This window comes from Halyomorpha halys, unplaced genomic scaffold (genome assembly GCF_000696795.3).
Source record: "Halyomorpha halys isolate HHAL.00 unplaced genomic scaffold, Hhal_1.1 Scaffold11.1, whole genome shotgun sequence".
In the NCBI taxonomy this organism is placed as follows: domain Eukaryota; kingdom Metazoa; phylum Arthropoda; class Insecta; order Hemiptera; family Pentatomidae; genus Halyomorpha; species Halyomorpha halys.
The window spans coordinates 1,229,317-1,250,499 of NW_027111958.1; the positions used below are offsets into that span (position 1 = coordinate 1,229,317).

At 31.9% G+C, this 21,183-nt stretch overlaps 1 long non-coding RNA gene across 1 annotated transcript in view; it reads left to right on the forward strand.

The window, feature by feature from the left end:
• The window catches only part of LOC136796356 (uncharacterized), a 97,988-nt gene that overhangs the window by 12,502 nt on the left and 64,303 nt on the right, over positions 1-21,183 (forward strand). The window contains exon 2 of the long non-coding RNA XR_010844059.1: positions 14,684-14,731. This is a non-coding gene — a long non-coding RNA (uncharacterized lncRNA). The remainder of the gene's footprint in view (positions 1-14,683; positions 14,732-21,183) is intronic.

Below are 21,183 nucleotides of genomic sequence, written 5' to 3' on the forward strand. Positions count from 1 at the left end.
CATATTAAAACCAATATCAAACAAAAATAACTCATAAGTATCATATATATTAATTTAATTCAGTTTTAGAAATTATAATTGGAGGAAGATAGTCCGCGTGGCGGTCAAAAAAGGTTTCATAATAGTAACAAAAAACTATTTATTGTTAACCAAGGCTTCGGCCCACTTTGCAGGGCTTCTTCAGGGCTAAATAAGAAAAACCAAGATACAAACATTTTAGAATTAAGAGTATATTACAAATATAAAACATTTATTTTTCAACAAGAGTTAATTTTCTTATTCACCCCTGAAGAAGCCCTGCAAATTGGGGCGAAACGTTGGTTAACAATAAATAGTTTTCTTCTACTCGTAGGGTATGATTTTTTGGGGAATATTTGTCCGAACAGCTATAAATGATTTTACTTTAGTAAATTTCATGACCACTATTACTCCTACGAAGATAAACATCATGAACTACTTTATAGTCCATTAAACTAGCTTTAATTTGAGTGCTAATAGACATATGTACGTCACATAGTTCCTGAAATATAGATTTCTTAAAATAAATTAACTAACTACTGATATTTCATTACATTTTTATGAAATGTTGCTTTTAAAAGGGTATATCTCCAGAACTATTGGACGTAAATAGCTCTTTTAGGGCTAATATTTAAGCAAATTTACTCTTCTTTTAATAACTTCGCTTAGATTTTCTAGTGTTGTTGGTAGTTTTTAAGATATAGAGCTCCGAATGAAAAATAATGTTTTTTTAAGGTTTTGAAACAGCCGCCATTTTTTATTCCCTCTACCTATACTTGGCAGACATCAATTTTGACCAGTAATTATACATGGTTTTTATCGAAGTATTTCTTCCCGCTCTTGTACTATAAGCAACTGTTTTTATTTTTATATTTTAAAGCAATAATGTTATTAAATCTCCAGGTTTAAGGTAAAACATTCTAATTAACAAGGATTTATATTTGTTTAGTTACCTTTAGTTAAAACCAAATGTTCATATGGAGTTTTATAAAAAATATCTTTTACAAGGTAATTCATGAAGTTTTCGTTCAAACCTTGAATGTCAAAAGCTTTAGAATCATACGATAAGGCAACGAAAAAAACTTAATTCAGCGCTAAGGATCAAGTTGGCAGAACCTGGCCTATCGATTCAGACCCTTCTGTACCACTCGGCGGATCTCCTTACCGGCTCCATTATTCCCGATTTATAGAATGTCAACTTATATATACATATATACACACATATACATATATATATGCAAGAATAGATATGCAGATTTTTTTTTTTTATCATAGATAGTTTTAAGTTAGTTAGATTCAAATAAAAATAAAATTGTATTTTATGTAACCGTATGCGGTCGTAGTTTCCAACAACGAGCCATCGGATTGGAATAATCATCGATATGAAAATCTTTTTAATTATATATTCTATAAAATACTTCATCGAAAATATCTCTTTCCATGGTTAAGGTAACGAAATTCTTCACATCCAAAACATCATAATTACAATACACCATTAAAATCAATTCACCATAATTAATATTTTAAGTTTCAGTCGGTCCCTATTCATCCCTCTATTCTCAGTCCGCTGGTGTTCCTCAAGGTAGTAAGTATCCTCGGTCCCATCCTCTACACCATCTATACAGCTGATATCCCAACCAATCGTAATTATATCCTCACCACGTATGCCTTTGACACTTGTGTGCTTCCAGTTAATAATAACCCATTAATTGTATCCCAAACTCTCCAATCCCATATCACTGCCCTCGAAGAATGGAGTCGTAATTGGAGGATTAAGATAAGTTCCAACAAATGCCATCAAATCACCTTTACTCTTCGTCGTAAACCTACCGATTGCCCTTCAGTTTCATTTATTAATGTTACTCTTACCCCTGTCGAACAGATCCGCTACCTTGGACTTAAGTGAAAGACGATTCGACTTCAAAAAATTAGTTGCTCAGGCAATAATGGAAAAAAATTATTCCGTCCTCGATCAAATGATTTTTTACAGTGGTAGGATGAAGAATGTTTTGGCCGATTTCGACTGTCAAAGGTGGCTGTTCAATTTGAAATTTTATTGGACCCACAATTTCTAACATTAGCGATAGGAATATCGGAGTTTAACAGTTATCTCAGTTTGAGGTAACCTTGTAACCTGGTTAACAAAACTGTAAACTGTAGTTTTAATAAACTCTCGGAAAATTTTAAGTTGTACGTAAATTGCACAGTATATGTGCAATAAATGTAGAAGATGGTCGGAGGGGGGGGGGAACGGTCAGCAAAAAAACAAAAACAAAGAAATGATTATTCATTATTTCAGGGCTATAAAACAAAACGTGATAACAACCACCATTCAGAGAAACATAAAAATAAATAATAGAATAATAGATTTGGAAATAAACATAACAATGATTTGTATAATAAAAAATAGTTGATTAATAACCATGGAATTAGACCATAACAGATTGATTTCAATAAAAGATGAAATATAATAGTATATAGGTAAGCAGATACATATGTATAGGCAAGAAGAACAGTTTAAATCAACTTATTGAATTATATGTACTTCATTTTTCTTTCATATAATATCAGTATATTATTTTTTATTTTTATGTTTCTCTGAACGATGATTGTTAACTCTTTTTGTTTTATAGTCCTGATGAAGTCATGAAAATGAGGTCGAAACGTCGGCACGAATAAATAATTGTTTGTTTATTTATTTATTTATTTTTATGACCTAATCCCCCGACCACTTATTAATCTACGGTTCACTACCATAACGTCACTATGTGCAATAAAACATGAATTTAATTAATAGAATTAATGTTTTCTTTAAAACTGTAGCAGTATGGTTTATTAGGAGTCGTCTACTGCAAACATCTATCAACACCAGGCTAAGGAAATGTTTAAATTATTTCAACCATTTTTATGTAGAGATAAATCATTTTCGAAAATATTTTCATTTAAAAATTAATACGAAGAGTTGGAGATAAGAACTGGTTTGTAGAGTTGGAGATTGCAAGCGCACCAGATATCCTTCAAGGCCGTTGTGCCTCCTTGGCCACAACCTGATATTAAGTCGCGCTCTAAAGGGGTTCAGGAATGCAATCTGGTTCCTAGTGCGTTTTAAACCTAACAACATAATCATCATGACATCATAGATGTTAAATTTAATCTTAACCTTGGAATATGTACGTGTTAAAGATTATATTAGGGGTATTCATGATGTGTTAAATATAAAATGTTTTGCCATGTTAAATGTTATAACTATAAGATTGTGAGCAGCCCTATTTGAAGTCATGTTAAACGTTAAATGCACAAGAGTCCCTAGCGGATTTTCTCAGCAACTTGCTGTATAAGCCTTTACGTTTATAACCTTCCTTCCAGACCCTCATGTTATTGTTTACTTCAATTTTGATTTAAGTAAATAATTACAACATCCCTAGAGTGAGTGAAAAGTGGAATTTGTGTGAAAGTTTAGCTTATGAAATGAAATGAAAAAATAACTTTATTCTGGGACATATGTCCCCTAAGAATAATTACATGGTTCATATAGTGAGATTTTTATCTAGCGAGCCTTTACAAATTTTCAGATAGTTGAATGAAATTACATTGTTTTTTTTTACTGTTTTTTTTTTCTCAAATGTATCATTAAAATTATCCATTCTGGTTTAATAACAGGGATATAAATACCACAAACACACGAAAGAACTGAGCTGTCACAACAACAAAAATGGCGGCGATCTCAACTGGTCTATTGTGTGAAGTCATTCTCCATTTAACAGACCAAGTAACAGACTCTCAGCCATGTTAAATGTTATTGCGTTTTACCACGGTAAAAGAAGGCAATTTTTTTTTCGATTTAACATGAGTTTTCCCATTTAACACGCTTTAACATGTTAAACCAAAGATCATGAATACCCCTTATGTTAGATGTTATGAGTATAGGATCGTGAGCAGCCCTATCTAAAGTCACGTTAAATACATAAGAGCTCCTTGCGGATTTTCTGAGCAACTTGTTCTATAACCTTTCCTTTCAAAAGGCAATGGTCAATATCCAAATGAAAACAAACACATTAGTTTTTAATTTTAGTAATAAATAATCCAAACTAATTTATATCATTAAAGATAAAGTCAATTTGTCTAATAAATATAATTGGTTTGGATTATTTATTACTAAAATAAAAAAAACTAATGTGTCGGTTTTCAGATCATTGTCTTGTTACTTCTTGGTTCAACTATATTCGAAAATTGCCACAACTAAGGAGAAAAATCATTATTACAAGCTTCAAGGAGGAAAAAGGTAAATCTTTTTTTTTGGGGGGGGGGGAGAGTATGAGCCCCGAATTAAAGGGGGGGAACAGCTCTGCTTTTCCTAAAATATAACTCAAAAATATTATCAATCTCAAAATAGATGATAACAATATTTAGAGGGGTAAGTATACAATAAAAAATCAAATACATTTTTTCAGTTCATCTATTTCACTGATTTAATTTTGAGATTATTTATTGTTTTTATAATGAATAAGAAATAGATCAATAAATTATTTATTCCTGAAATAACACAAAACCTTTTTACTAAACAAAACAGTGTTTGATTTCCAGGCTGTAATCAAGAGCCGAAGTTTTTAATAAATATTTGATAGGAGCCTGTTCTCCAACACTAATTAGTACTAACTGATTAGAACGATCAATAAATCGACACTGTAAACGATAGTTATCGAATCGAATTTGTAAATTAACTTCTATAAAATTTATAAGGGAGGCAGTAATGGGAATCGAAATTACTTAGTATATACTAATTGTGTACACACAGGAATTTCATGCGGAAGTGTCTGAGGAGAGTTTTTTTTAGTTCACCAAATTTGTATTCATTGGAACCAATAACGTTTAGGTCATTTTTCAAAGGTCTTCCTGGAAAATAACTTTTTTTCACATAAAAATCCAAACCTCTACTTTAATATTAATTTCTTAATTTTTGTCACGAAAATGTCATTTTCGAAATGCATGATGAATTTTCAAAAAGATGGCAACTAATTTGTAAGAAAATATCACTTCGTAGCAGCCAAATTAACAAGTATAAACCAATAATTTCCGAAAAACCTTGGAAGAATCTCACCGCTATGAATTTCCAAGATACGATTTTTGGGATTACATGAAAGTTACTTCGTCTTATCAGGTTTCCTAAGACATATCCAACTTTGCGAATCTAGTTGTATTTTGAAGAGATGTTGAACCCATTTGATAAAAGAACAGCGTAGATAAAAACTTCAATGGTAATGCAGTAAAAAGTAATGGCTGGAAAAAATATGTCAATCAAAATGAAAGATTAGAAAACAAATAAAATTCAAATTGTCTTACATTGCATATTGTTTAAGGAAGAGTTACGAAGTTAAAGTAGGTATTTTTTCAAGATGAGGCAATAAAATATCTCAAATTGTAGAGAAAAAAATGTTTGTTGAGTATTTTCATAACCGCATAACATCCGTTTTTTCCACTTTCTCGTTTTGTTTCACTATGATACGTAAAAATTTTCTTCCCTTATAAGTCCCAGGCTCGTCTGATTACCTAATGTTTTAAGTTTACAAATGTGGTGCTTTCAAGATTATACTGCTCTATTAGTGTGATTAGCTTTACAAGATATAAAATTATTTATTTTACAAAAATTAATTACAAATTAACTTTTTATTAACATCACTAATTTACAGATTTTCATGAAGTTTTTATTTCTATACAGTTTTATTTGTCATGTAATCATCATGTAAATTTAAGTTTTTCTTTTTCTCAATTTGTTGTCATGGCAAAATCAATGTCTTCTGGTTTCATGGCAGTTGTGTACATGCACTTACCTTGAGGGATCTCACCATCTTATTTACAACATTAACGAGATTTAATGACCGATTCATATATTGAGATATACTAGTTTTATCGATATTTTTTATTTAAGTTAATAAAAGTTAATGCTATACATTAAAAAATATTTATAAACATAAAAAAGAAATATGTTTACTATCTAATTGTGGCTCAAAATACAGCACGATAAATCAGAATATATATATTATGAGATATTTTCAGTATTTTTATGTAATCATTCATTTCAATATTTTATTTATTTTTCTTATCAAAACCAATATCAAACAAAAATAACACATAAGTATCTAATATATTAATTTAATTCAGTTTTATAAAGGTTGGAAATTAACTTTCTTTGAAATTAATCTTTCCCTGTTGGTTGGGGTTTCTTAAAATTTGGTCCTTGGATGAACCCCCTTTCCTCACCCTGAAAGGAAATTCTGGATATGCTACTGGCTCAAAAGGTAAAAAAGGTCTCTGTTTGTAATAACCTTTACTATATGTCCTTTTTTATTATATAATCAGAAAATTTGGTCACCGTACATGGGATTCACATTTTTGACTTATATTGATGGAGAGATAGAATGATAAAGCTAACACGATATAGCCCTACCCTAATCAGATTTCCTTCCTTTTATTAGACCCCCCTCGAAGGAGCTGGAAGTGCCCGAGGGCAAATAGGCCCCCCCCCCATCGTCCCCCAGGAGCCTGAGGATTAGGGGTAACCATTTCCTTATTACCTCGCCTTCTCCGGTTTGAGGTTAAAGCCGCACTTTCCTTCCTGATTATATTTGAAAATCAGATGGGTTCGGAAAATCAGGTATTGGTTATGTAGGAAAGAAGGAATGTTTTCTGCGGGACGCAATATCATATTTTAGGTTTCGTAGAAATAAGATGACAATGTGATATGACTGCGTTAGTTATTAAGCAATGACAACTTGGCATTTTCACTACACTGGAGCAACCTCTTTGTGGTGGTAACACTCGTTACCGAACGACAGGTTGGTGGAAAATATACACATTGTATTTGCATTTATTGTTGTACTATTAGTTGATGAATAGTACAGTAATTGATAGTAGAACTCCCTTTTAAATAGTTTATTGTCTTATTATATATATTTTATTTTATTAATTATTATATTCATCATATATAAAGACCTTAATGTTCCCTATGTAACCGATTTAGCCCGAACCAGATATCACTCGTTCCATTATAAACTCCCTAACCACTCAAACCTCCTAGTTTCTAACCTTGCATCCTCTTCCATTCCTGACAATCCTCCGAGACGCCTGAAAAGAAGATGGCCACGAGACCAGCTAATGTAGAAGGTCATTAGAGTGCTACCAATGGGAGGTTGCTCCACACGCCTGTAACACTCTATTTTAACTAAGATCATATTTACTAAATGTATTATGTAATATACAGTTGTAAATTTCAATAAAGACATTAAAAAAATATATATATACAGTTTATTTTCAGTAACTGCATGTATTTTTATATTATTTTGTATAAAGTACGAACCTTTCCAGAATCCTAAAAAATGTATACGTGTTCAGAAGGACGTATTTTCAAGGATTTTTAGTTTATTAAATTTATTTTTCATAATCAATTTAGGGGACTGTAAGTACAGGGTAATTTTGGTAATCCAAAAAAAATAAAAAGTTACTTTTTTTTTCAGAAAACTCAGCAGGCAATAAAATTTTTGTTTTCAAATAAAAGTACATACAGTATAAAGGACATTTTTAACTTCCCGATCTATAGGCAAGTTATTGTAATCATCGTGAAAATCGAAAGTAGAAATTTTAACACAGTTTCGAAATCGGGTAGTCTATTTCCTATTGAATGGTTGATAATATATTTTATTGGAATTAAAATACATAATACCTATTGTATAATTCATTTGATTCTGTAAAATTAATTTAATTAATAATAGAAATATGTATAATACAAATTTTGTTAGTGAACTTACTTTTTTTTTTATTTTTATGACGTTTTAAATAAATCCATACAAAGAGTATTTTTATTTATACTGGTATTGGTTGTGAATGAAGCAGGGGAAAATTAGAAAAATGAGAAAAAAAAAAAAAGAAAAAGGAAAAATAAATGTATTGTTATAACATGTGAATGTATGTATTGTATGTATGTCCGATCATAGATTGTATATTGGTATGTTGTATATTGTAGCAACATAATGTAATTGGGCAGCATGGATGAATACAGCATTTCTCTCTCTGTTCTCGCCCAATTTAAATGGTTTCGTAGAGATAGGTATACTACATAAAAATTAAAAACATTAGGAACCTTTTGGAAAAAATATGAGGATAAAGGGAGCTGTCAAAAGGAACTAAACATAGTTAACAAATATTTAAATTACTATTAATACAATTATTTAAATTAACAACTACGTAAACAGTTAACTATTTTTTCTTCCTTTTGCCCGCACCCCTCGACCATAGTCTTCATATTTTCAAAAATACCACCAATCATTTATATATGTATTAGGAATAAATAATTCTGAATTTTCTCTTTAGGAAGTCTGTGTAAGTCAATTCATAAAATTTTTTTAAAGAAATAAACAAAAAGATTACAGTTGACGACAATAGAGAAAAAAGACAAGAGGAAACAAATAGTAATATCAATAATAAAAAAATCTTTAAACCTCTATACATACCAGGCCTAACAAATAAAATAAAAAGAACACTGACAGAATATGATCATATAAATATCAGAACCGGTCTATACAATAATAATAAGTTACAGGATAAGCTGTCCAACATGAAAGACAAAGTTGATAAGATGGAAAAATTAAATGCAATTTGTAAGATAGATTGTAAAAATTGTGAAAAAAGTATACATTGGTGAAACTAGAATCAAGCAACATGTAACCAATTGTAGAAACGTTAAAAATATAAATTGCACAGCTCTGGCTTACCACAGCATAAAACTGAACCATGAAATCAACTTTGAAAATCCAAAAATCATAGATACAGCACAAAATACAAAAAGTAGAAGATTTCTAGAAGCCATATATATATAACAAAAAACATACAAAACTGACACTAAACACTTAAATACACATTACGCCGACATTATAAATAGACTCAAAATATGAACATAAAAATCAGAAGAAATAAACGGGTTAGAAAAAAATCACTAAGTTAATGTTAAATACAAAGCAGGACTTTAAAAAAAACAGGGAGGTAACCAAACAGCACACTGGACATGAGATAAGGTCCAAAGAGGTAGCAAGAAATATAGAGTAATGGCTGTGCTAAGGAGAAGTGAAGAATGCACAAATAAGTAATGGTAGAAAAGTGAGATTAGTGTAAAGATGTGACATGATTTCTTATATGAAATCCAAATTATGAGGTAAATATAATTGTATGAATTATAATACGTATGGATGAAGATTGTTATTTTGATGGATTATTATTGTTGTAGGTTTAAAGTACATGAATATGAGACAGTGGTCCCGAAACGTTGTACTATAATAAGATAATTTAAAATAAATTAGATTCAATTGAAAGTTTATTAACCCTTAAACATTTTTAAGAATAAATAATTGAGTATATAAATTCTTTGGATCAAATAAATAATTTACGATGCCAAATGGTTAAAATGAATGCTATGGTTTTTTAGATGTTTCGAAGTTTAAGATCCGTCATACTAACGTGCCCTGTAATTTACATAGACTGCTATATACAACTTGCCTCCTAGAGTGTCCTATAACGTTTTCGACTTTGATACACCTAGTGATCTGTTGTACTAATACTTATCACTGACATGGTGTTTCTTATATCAGTACAACGAATCATCATCAAGTCTTCTTATAGTGGTTCACGTATGAAAAGGGTCGGGATAGGTTAGAACTAGAGGATTGCCGATGGAGGGAGAGTTGCATGAATTTGGAATAGATAAAACCAATACTATGACAGCTTCCTAAGTTCTATATTATTGGGCACATGACGGATAGAATACATAATTTTACTGTGGAGTAATTCGCACTTTCGGTATTTGGTTATAATAAAAAGAGAAAGTTACCATATCCCGTCAAAACCATAAATGCCAAGTGTTGTTTTTAGTACTTGTTGTAAGATACAAATTTATACATTTATATGGTTTTTTATTTAAAAAAGAAAACAGAAGTACTATGTAACTCTTGTACTAATTTCGTAAAATACACATTAAAACTCGTGGGGAACGTTATCATGAGAAGGTTATAATCTCACTATTTTGCTTTATCGTTCCCTAGCAGTTTCAGGGAACTTATTTTTATATGAATTTCAACTAATTGCAAGCACTTGTTTTAAGAAACTATTGCACATTTTATATTTAGTACGAACTGTATGAATACCTTTAGTTAAAAAACAGCTAAGATTTGTATCTTATACATTGTATGAAATAATAATTGCAAACTCCCTAATTTGTTCAATGCTGGTTCAAGATAATAACTTTCAATCGAATGAAAAAGAACACAAGCGTACCTCCATTTAAATAAAACTAATACACTGTTATAAAATAAAATGAAAGAGCACAAAAATAGGATACTGCTCGGTTGTAGAAGACTTTAAATTTTACAACCTAAAGGACCACAGGATGAAAGCGATCGTAAAGGGCAGAGCAAGGTAAGGGTAAAGGGAGAGGGGGGACTATATCCTGAATGAGCCCGTGGGGCGTTGGCCGACCCTGTATTGATTCCCGCCCCCGGCTGCTCCTCCTGGTCTACTACCTCCCTTCCTCCCCTAGAGTAAGGGGGTCATTGCTCCGGGGACCTTCTACGTTCATTGTCCGTCTTGGGGAGGAAGTCAATGGAAAGATGACATCTACGAATAGAACAGATTAGAATCAATCTATTGCTTTGATAATCGAAGAAAATATACAACCACTCTTGGAGCCGATCGCACCATCACAGTTTAAACTATGATTTCCTAATTCTCAGGGAAAATTAATAATTATCCATTGTACCGGTAGCGCGGTAGCCACGGGGTAAAGCGCGTAGCTACTAACTCTCGGGACCCGAGTTGGAATCCAGCAGGGCAGAAAATTGGGTCCACCCAGCCTCTTAAATTGGGTACCCTTAATTGGGCCACGAGACCTGCTAATATAAAATGTCATTAGAGTGCTGCCAATGAGTAGTTTTTCTACACGCCTGTAACACTCCATTTAACTAAGATCATATTTACTGAATGTATTATGTAATATACAGTTGTAAATTTCAATAAAGATATTTAAAAAAAAAAAATCATAAACTGTTTACAACTATCTCTATTAGGTAAGCCATTATCACAGTTGTTATAGGAAATAAGTTATTTGCGTTAGGTGCAACGTGCCGCCAATAATTTCTGTATTAAATTAGGGGTTTTTCTAATCTCCACCAATGGAAGAAACATTCGAAACATGGAACTTGATATTTTTTTGAACTTTCACTGTTCCACGATGCATTCATAGATGAAATTCAACTCCTTTAAATGAACCTGATACTCCAGAACTCCGTAAGTCTTCCTAGAATAATATCCACTTATCACTATACTTTATAGCCACCTGCATCGGGAATTACAAATGAAATCAATAGAAGACTACATCAAAAAAAAGGTTATAAATTTCCGCTCCCAGTTACTAACAGTCAAAGCAGCATCTTACAACTTGGGTAACCCAACCTCATCTCGAAGAATGAAGCCCAAGCGGCTGCAGGACAGTCTGTTATGAATTCGTAATTTATCAATTCTATTATTGACATAGCTCCTATTTTATTTATTTATTTTTTCTCTTCGTCCTGTTTTAAAATTTTTTTTTCCACATTAGATGGCAATTGTTTGTTTTGTTAGTTCTACGAATGTTGTTATTAACATTACTTTACTGTCTTATCAAGAATTATTTTTTTTTTTTTTTAAATATTTATTTATTGCTCGTAAAATCCTTAATGCTCCTTATTTTGTCACAAATGAAGTCATCCATCAGGACCTCAATATTCCATATGTTGCCGATTTGGCCAGAACCAGATACCGTTCCTTCCATAATAAACTTCTCAACCACCCAAATCCACTTGTTTCTTACCTGGCTTCTCCTTCATTACCTAATAATCCTCCTAGGCGTCTGAAAAGAAGATGGCCTCGAGATCTTCTTCTCTAGAAATGTTATTGGAGTTCTATCAGTGGGTAGATTCTCCACATGTTTTTATCATGTCACCTACAGCAAATTTACTTGTTGTATACAGTTGTAAATATTAATAAATAAATTAAATTATTTATTGCTATTTACAACTGTACATTATAATACATTTAGTAAATCTGGTCTAAGTTAGATTGGAGTGTTACAAGCGTGTAGAGAAACTACCCATTGGTAGGACTCTTAATAAACTTTTCTTCTTTTCAGGCGCCTCGGAGGATTGTCAGGAATGGAAGCGGATGCAAGATTAGAAACTAGGGAGTTTGAGTGGTTAGGGAGTTTATAATGGAAGGAGTGATAGATCGGTTACACAGGGAACATTTAAGGTCTTTATGTATGATTTTATTTGTGACAAAGTAAGGAGCATTGAAGATTTTACGAAGGATTTTGGATTGTAAGGATTGAATAAGAGAGGAATTCGAAGGTTTAGTGGAACCCCAAAGCTCAACCCTTTTATGGTTTACGATTCGAATTTCACCTATTGCCACTTTTAATTGTTATTAATAATAATAATTATTATTATTATTGAAGTTTTATTTATATATCCAATATTTTATAAATAGCAGCCTGAAATTATTCTGATATAAACTCAGAGAGATAATGCAAGAAGTGCTGACTACACTGCTCTTATCTAATCACTTAGAGCTGTCAGTTTATTGCGCTTGGTTTAGAGGCCAAGTTTTCATTGACCAACGATTACCTTTTATGAATGAATGAGACTGCAATTGATGAAATATCTTAAGGTGCCTCTACACGTTTGCCGAACAATGTCAAACTCGCGCAAGCGCAAGCCTTTAAATGAGTTATTTGGATTGACTGCACAATTAGAGGGCGCTTGTGCCACATCCACACAGTTGCTTTCAGTTTTCATTGTTTTAGAACTGACAACAGATGAATATTTGTGCTTTCTGTGTATTAATGGATTAATGAATTCTACAAACCTTCGGATTCAATAATTAATTCTTGTTTAAGACTGTATATTTTAAAATTTTATCGATTCGGTGTAAATGAACTGTTTCTAATCTTGTTAATTAACTTAAGCAGTTTATTTTTTATTTAACATATCACGAATATATATTTATGAAGACATTATGTGTCTAGGTAATTAAATTAAAAAGTTTCTGATAAAAATTTTAGAACGAAGGTTGAATTTAAAGGCTACGTAGGACTCTTGACATACATTTTTATCATTTAAAACCAACGTTTGTTTTCTTCCTTTTTATTTTTTTAAAATATCTTTATTGAAATTTACAACTGTATATTATATAATACATTCAGTAAATTTGATCTTAGTTAAAAGGAAGTGTTACAGGCGTGTAGAGAAACTACCCATTGGTAGCACTCGGAGGATTGTCAGGAATAGAAGAGGATTTTTGAGTGGTTAGGGAGTTTATAATGGAAGGAGTGATATCTGGTTCGAGCTATATCGGTTACTAAGGGAATATTAAGGTCTTTATGTATGATTTTATTTGTGGCAAAGTACGGAGCATTGAGGATTTTACGAAGGATTTTGGATTGTAAGGATTGGATACGAGAGGAATTCGAAAGTGTAGTGGAGCCCCAAAGCTCAACTCCATATGTCCAGATAGGCCTTATTACAGTCATGTAGATCAGTCTTTTGTAATGAGTTGGAAGTTTAGACCGTTTGTCTAAACTTAAGTGCTGTAGTAATCGAAATCGACGTGCAGTTTCCTGTTTTTCAGTCTTGTGTTGTGTGTTGAGGTTAATCGTTTGTCCAGATATAGGTAGCGGATCTGTTCGACAGGGGTAAGAGTAATATTATTAAATGAAACTGTAGGGCAGTCGGTAGGTTTACAACGAAGGGTAAAGGTGATTTGATGGGATTTGTTGGAATTTATCTTAATCCTCCAATCACGACTCCGTTCTTCGAGGGCTGTGGTATGGGATTGGAGAGTTTGGGATGGAATTAAAGGGTTATTATTAACAGCGAGCACACATGTGTCATCGGCATACGTAGTTAGGATAGTGTTAGGATTTGTTGCGATGTCTGCTCTATAGATTGTGTAGAGGATGGGACCAAGAATACTACCCTGAGGAACACCAGCGGACTGAAAGAAGAGGGATGAATAGGATCCATTGTGGTTTACTTTAAATAATCTGTCAGTGAGAAAGGAATGAATAATGAGAAAGTATTTTTGTTCCTTTTAAAATGTAGATAACGTAAACTGAATGTTGTAGTAGAAACAATTTAAAAGAACATAACAAGCGAGTGGATAAGGAGGTTTGTTTCATTTTGGAATGATGCTTATATAAACCAATATGCATGTAAGGATTTAAATATCTAAAAACATATCGCAGATTTGTTTTAATGGTGGCATATCTGACAAATAAAAATGAACTAGACGTATTACAAAAATAGTAGTGTAGCCTGTAGTTACTTTTTCAATTGTGGTCCTCCTACAGACTGTCCTAAAGTAACCCCAGTACAATCCTTCAAATAATAATAATAGGTCGAAATTGGAAAATAACAAGCGTTTCCCGCCAATAACTTCAACTTAAAAACTTTTATTTCCTCAGAAATTTCACTTTTTCTAGATCTTAAATACTTATACGCGTTCAAAAATATATATGTATTTACTTTATTAAATTAATTGCTGTATTTCCGTGTTAAGTGTGATATAAACTAATTTTTCAAATTATTTTCAGATCTATATTCCAAGAGATTGATTTCATGGATCTCGCCCTGCACTATAAGTAAGTACCGCATGATATGCTTAGCCTTCAAAACAGAGCTAGGTTATTAGTCACATAAGACTGTTCTATACAAAACAAAATGGAGTTCCTGTTTGCGTGATTCGGACCCAGACCGATCTTGACAGTGACAGAACTAGTAGAGACAAGAACCTGTTGGGCAGTCGTGACGTAACTGATAAGAGACTCCCTTGGACGTTATCAAATAGAGCACTAGAGGCGCTTGGTGTTATCTCTTCGTACTTACTGGCTTATCTAATTGTAAATATTCTCCGCGTAGTTTGTAGATTACATTAGTGATTAATATACTCCACCCATATATAATTGTAAATATAAAGAAGTAATCTCTTATATAACTGATTTATATATAAAATGCAAGTTATGCGAGGTATTTTATTTGGATTATAATAGGGGTTGTCGGATCTAAGTAATCCGATATTTTCGGTATAAAGTCGGAGTCGGGAGTCTCATTTTCTGACCCCCCCCCCCCTTGCCGCGGACACCGGAAGACCCCGAAGAGGCGATGCCGCCTAACTTATCTATCGTGGCATGCAAGATAGAACCTGGACTGCTCCAACTACCACGGTACTGCCGAGGACATGCAGGCCAGCCACCGATCGAGAGAGACGTTTTTTATTAACACTGGAACAAAAGTACATGGTGGCCCACCGCGCACCTGGACAAGGGAAACGTCCTTAGAACGCAGAAGTTACCGCGGCAGCGAGACTCACAACCCTGTCACCAGATAAGCCATATTCCTTTATTTATGAGACTACCCTCTGAAATCGATTTATATTTAACATTATAATAATTTTCATTAAACTAACACACTAATACGAGCTGTCCCTCCAGGGAATCATACTTTTATTAGAAAGAAATATAAGTGTTATTAATGAGCAGAAAGCCTCACGGATTTCAATCCCCCTTTCCCCACACTAAACATTAGGGGTATTCATGATCTTTGGTTTAATATGTTAAAGCGTGTTAAATGGAAAAACTCATGTTAACAAAAAAATTGCCTTCTTTTACCGTGGTAAAACGAAATAACATTTAACATGGCTGAGAGTCTGTTACTTGGTCTGTTAAATGGAGAATGACGTCACACAATAGACCAGTTGAGATCGCTGCCATTTTTATTGTTGTGACAGCTCAGTTCTTTCGTGTGTTTGTGGTATTCATATCCCTATTATTAAAGCAGACTGGATAATTTTAATGATACATTTGAGAAAAAAAAACAGTAAAAAAAAAACAATGTAATTTCATTCTACTATCTGAAAATTTGTAAACGCTCGCCAGATAAAAATCTCACTATATGAACCATGTAATTATTCTTAGGGGACATATGTCCCGGAATAAAGTTATTTTTTCATTTCATTTCATAAGCTAAACTTTCACACAAATTCCAATTTCACTCACTCTAGGCATGTTGTAATTAATTACTTAAATAAAAACTGAAGTAAACAATAACATGAGGGTCTGGAAGGAAGGTTATAAACATAAAGGCTTATACAACAAGTTGCTGAGAAAATTCGCTAGGGGCTCTTATGCATTTAACGTTTAACATGACTTCAAATAGGGCTGCTCACAATCTAACATTTAACATGGTGAAACATTTAACATTTAACACAACATCATGAATACCCCTACTATTTTCAACATATATTCAGGATACCTGAAGTAAGACACAGACAGGCCGCGATGTATAGATTTTGGTGCCCCGGGTGAGGCATACATTCATAATGTGTAAATGTAAAAAGTTTTAACATGCTAAATGTTATAAGCATAGGATTGTGAGCAGCCTTATTTAAAGTCCATGTTATATGTTGTGCTAGATCTACAAGTTTTCCATTTGCCGCAACAACAAGACTTATTCTGCTTGATAAACAAAGGAAGCAACAAACCACTCTGTTGCTATTACATTCGATTTACTCTTTTAGAAACGGAAGGAAATGTAAATATCAGTAATGTAAGTTGTCAATGATAAAAACAAATCATAGAACGAGAGTTGGGAGAAAAGAATAGAATATTTTTTAAGATCGAAAAAAAATCCAACAAATCACCTTTACCCTTCGTCGTAAACCTACTGACTGCCCTACAGTTTCATTTAATGATGTTACTCTTACCCCTGTCGAACAGATCCGCAACCTTGGACTAAAGTGATAGAAGATTCGACTTCAAAAAATTAGTTGCTCAGGGAGTAATGGGAAAAAAAAAATTATTCCGTCCTCGATCAAATGATTTTTTACAGTGCTAGGATGAAGAATGTTTTCAACGATTTCGACTGTCAAAGGTGGCTGTTCAATTTTAAATTTTATTGGGCCCACAATTTCTAACATTAGCGATAGGAACTGCGGAGTTGAACAGTTATCTCAGTTTGAGGTAACCTTGTAACCTGGTTAACAAAACTGTAAACTATAGGCTTAGTAAACTCTGGGAAAAATCTAAGTTATGTAAATAGTACAGTATATGCAATAAATTTAGAATATGTGCAATATAGTATGTGCAATAAATTTAGAAGATGTACAATATAATATGTGCAATAAATTTAGAAGATGGTCGGGAGGGGGGGTGCGGTCAGCAAAAAACACAAAAAAAAAAATGTATTCATTATTTCAGGGCTATAAAACAAAACGTGATAACAACCACCATTTAGAGAAACATAAAAATAAAAATAATTAATAGACTAACACATTTGGAAATAAACATAGCAATGAATTGTATAATAAAAAATAGTTGATTAATAACCATGGAATTAGACCATAGCAGATTGATGAACAGTTAAAGATGAAATATAACATTCTATAGGTAAGCAGATACATATGCATAGGTAAGAAAATATGTAAATGGTGTTTAAAAAATCTGAAAAAACAGTTTAAACCAACTTATTGAACTATATGTACTTCATTTTTCTTTCATATAATGTTAGTCTCTTATTTTTATATTTATGTTTATGTTTATATAATTATATTGCGGGAGGGGGCCACCTTTTCTTCAAAAGAAACAAGTATATATAACAAAGAAATAACATTGACTATTAGATTATTTTTATTTCCTTTTGTTCATTTTTAAATAATTTTTTCAGTTATATTTACATAATTTTTAACCTTACCTAAGTTTACTTTTGTGTAAATCATAATCTTACATTGTCAACATTTTTTTTTTTTTTTTTTTTTTTTTTTTTTTTTTTTTTTTTTTTTTTTAGCCCTGATGAAGCCCTACAAAGTGGGGTGAAACGAGGGCAAATAAATAGCTGTTATGATAGTCCGGGTTGAGGTGAATAAAGGTATCAAAATAGTAAAAAATCTATTTATTGTTAACCAACGTTTCGCCCCAATTTGCAGGGCTTCGTCAGGGCTAAATAAGAAAATTAACTCTTGTTAAAAAATTAATGTTTTATATTTTTAATGTTCTGTTAATTCTAAAATGCTTGTATCTTGCTTTTTCTTATTTAGCCCTGATGAAGTGGGGCGATACGTTGGTTAACAATTAATAGCTTTTTGTAACTATTTTGAAACGTTTATTGACCGCCACCCGGACTATCTTCCTACAATTATAATTTATAAAACTGAATTAAACTTTAAAGATTTTTTGAAACCGTTTATGAAGTAAAAAGAGACAATCAGAATTATTTATAACAATGACGACAAAAAACGATATGACCTGTTGATCCCACAACTGAAAGACGCATAATGGGAACCGGTGCCTCCAGGTAACCAACCACTTATCCAAGATCTCAGGTAGCTGCATAGAGGAGAGGCCGTGGGGTCAGTGCACGCAGGCTTCCTAGCTCCTCTAAACCTTTGCCATTTGCCACTAATCCAACACTTGTACAAATGTTTGGCAAGCGAAGGGTGCACCAATCCACAAGCTTGTTATGTTCTTTTGACTTTTGTCAGCTATTACATTTGATTTTTAAAAAGGAACAATATAAAGATAGGCGAAATGGAAAGAAACATAAACATCAGAAATGTAGGTTGTAGATGCAGTTAAGTCGCATAGCTATAATCTGAATATGATGGCTATGATAAAGCTGAATATGATGGCTATGATATAGCTGAATATGATGGCTATGGTATAGCTGAATATGATGGCTATGGTATAGCTGAATATGATGGCTATGGTATAGCGCTGAATATGATGGCTATGATAAAGCTAAATATCATGGCTATGATATAGCTGAATATGATGGCTATGATATAGCAGAATATGATGGTTATGATATAGCAGAATATGATGGCTATGGTATAGCTGAATATGATAGCTATAATCTGAATATGACGTCATCTAGATCATCTCCATAAAACATTTTAAGTTGGGGTTAATATGGTTTATGAAATAACTGACTTTTTGATCACCGCGCTCTTGTACTATAACCTTTATTATATATATATATATAATACTCTTTTTTTAGATAGGTACATCAATAAAAAAAAAATTTCTCTTTCTATTGTATTACCAATATGGATGTAGAAATGAGTTCATACGAAAACGGAATATTGAGGCATAAAGGCGATGTTCTTGAACCACAACTTCTGAACTGACAGCAATAGAGAGAATTGAACTCAAACATTAACCGCATATACCGATCACTCTGGAGTTTTAACCTACTCAAACCTAAAACATATTTAATATATAGGTTAAATTCAAGAAAAAATAAGGTGCATCAGCCAACTAAGAGTAGGAAACCTGGAGCATATCAAATTACACCACGGAGGCAAAACCATCACTTTCAAGGCAAACGAATTTCTATAATAGTTTGTACCACTTCCTGCTACATTGTTCCACCTTTAAAGAAAATAAACAATACGTCTTAAAACCACCCATATCCGTATCTTGCGACTTACAAAACATTGAAAATATATTTAACATTGATAGTGAAGCCAGATTGAACAGACTCTATATTTACATTGTAACAATATGTAAAAAAGTTTGATTTTGTAAGAGACATATAAATTCTATTATGTAAATACTTTTCGAAGCCAATTAATGTCTTCATTTATATCACGCTTTCGTTTATTTAAAAGAATTATCATTATTTTAGGTTAAATATAATGGAGTAATGAATATTGTGTTAAGAGTTTTGCATTATCCAGTTTGTTTTATTTTTTGTTTATATTTTAGTTATAGAGAACTTGTTTTATCTTTTGTTTATTGTTTTTGTAATGGAGCACTAGACTCAGATTTGGTTTTATAATTGTATATTGTGTTATAAATTTTTTCAAGATTTTGTCTTTCACAAATAAAATAAAATCTATAAAAATATATTTCTATTGTATTGCAATAATATTTAATAACACTGTATGTATATAATATGCTTTTTGCATGGTGTATACTCAAATTATTTAAAATAAACGCCTCTATAGTAGGGCTTAATACAGAGAAGAAAATAAAAATAAAATATTATGTATATATATAATTGATCGCATAATTTTAAATATGAAGAAGAAAGGGCAGGGTTACAATCATAAAAGAACAAAAAAGTTAACAATTATTTATTTATATATAACAATAATACTTCATGATAGTACAAAAGCCGGAAAGGAGTCCAAGAGGAGAAAAAAGGCAGTTATCTCAACCCAATTTTTGATTATTTTAATGAAAACTATGTATAATTACTACTAAAAATTGATGAGTCTGCCAAGTATAGATAAGGGGAATAAAAAATAGCGGCTGTTTCAGAACCTTAAAAACACTAATTTTTTATTCGGTGCTCTATATCTTAAAACTACCAACAACACTAGAAAACCTAAGAACACATTATTTAAAGAAGGGTAAATTTGTTGAAACTTTAGCCTTAAAAGAGCTATTTACGTCCAATAGTTCTCGGGATACAGCTTTTTAAAAAGCAAAATTTCTTAAAAATCTACTGAAATATCAGTAGTTAGTTAATTTATTTTGAGAAATCTATATTTCAGGAACTATGTGACGTACAGATGTCTATTATCACTCACATTAAAGCTAGTTTAATGGGGTATGAAGTAGTTTATGACATTTATCGTCGTAGGAGTAGTAGTTTTCATAATATTTGCTAAAATAGATTGATTTATAGTTGTTCGGACAATAAGTTTGATTTATGAAAAACTTCATTTATGAAAATAAATCATAAAACAGCTAAAAATGAATTTATATTAGCAAATTTCACGAAAACTATTACTCCTACGAAGATAAACAATATGAACTACTTTATAGCTGATTAAACTAGCTTTAATTAGAGTGCTAATAGACATCTGTACGTCAAATGGTTATTGAGATATAGATTTTTCAAAATAAATTCACTAACTACCGATCTTTCATTACATTTTTATGAAATGTTGCTTTTCAAAAAGCTATATCTCGAGAACTATTTAACGTAAATAACTCTTTTAGGGCACATATTTTAGCAAATTTGCTCATCTTTAAATGACTTTCTCTTAGGTTTTCTTGTGTTGTTCCTACTTTTTAAGATATAGAGCTCC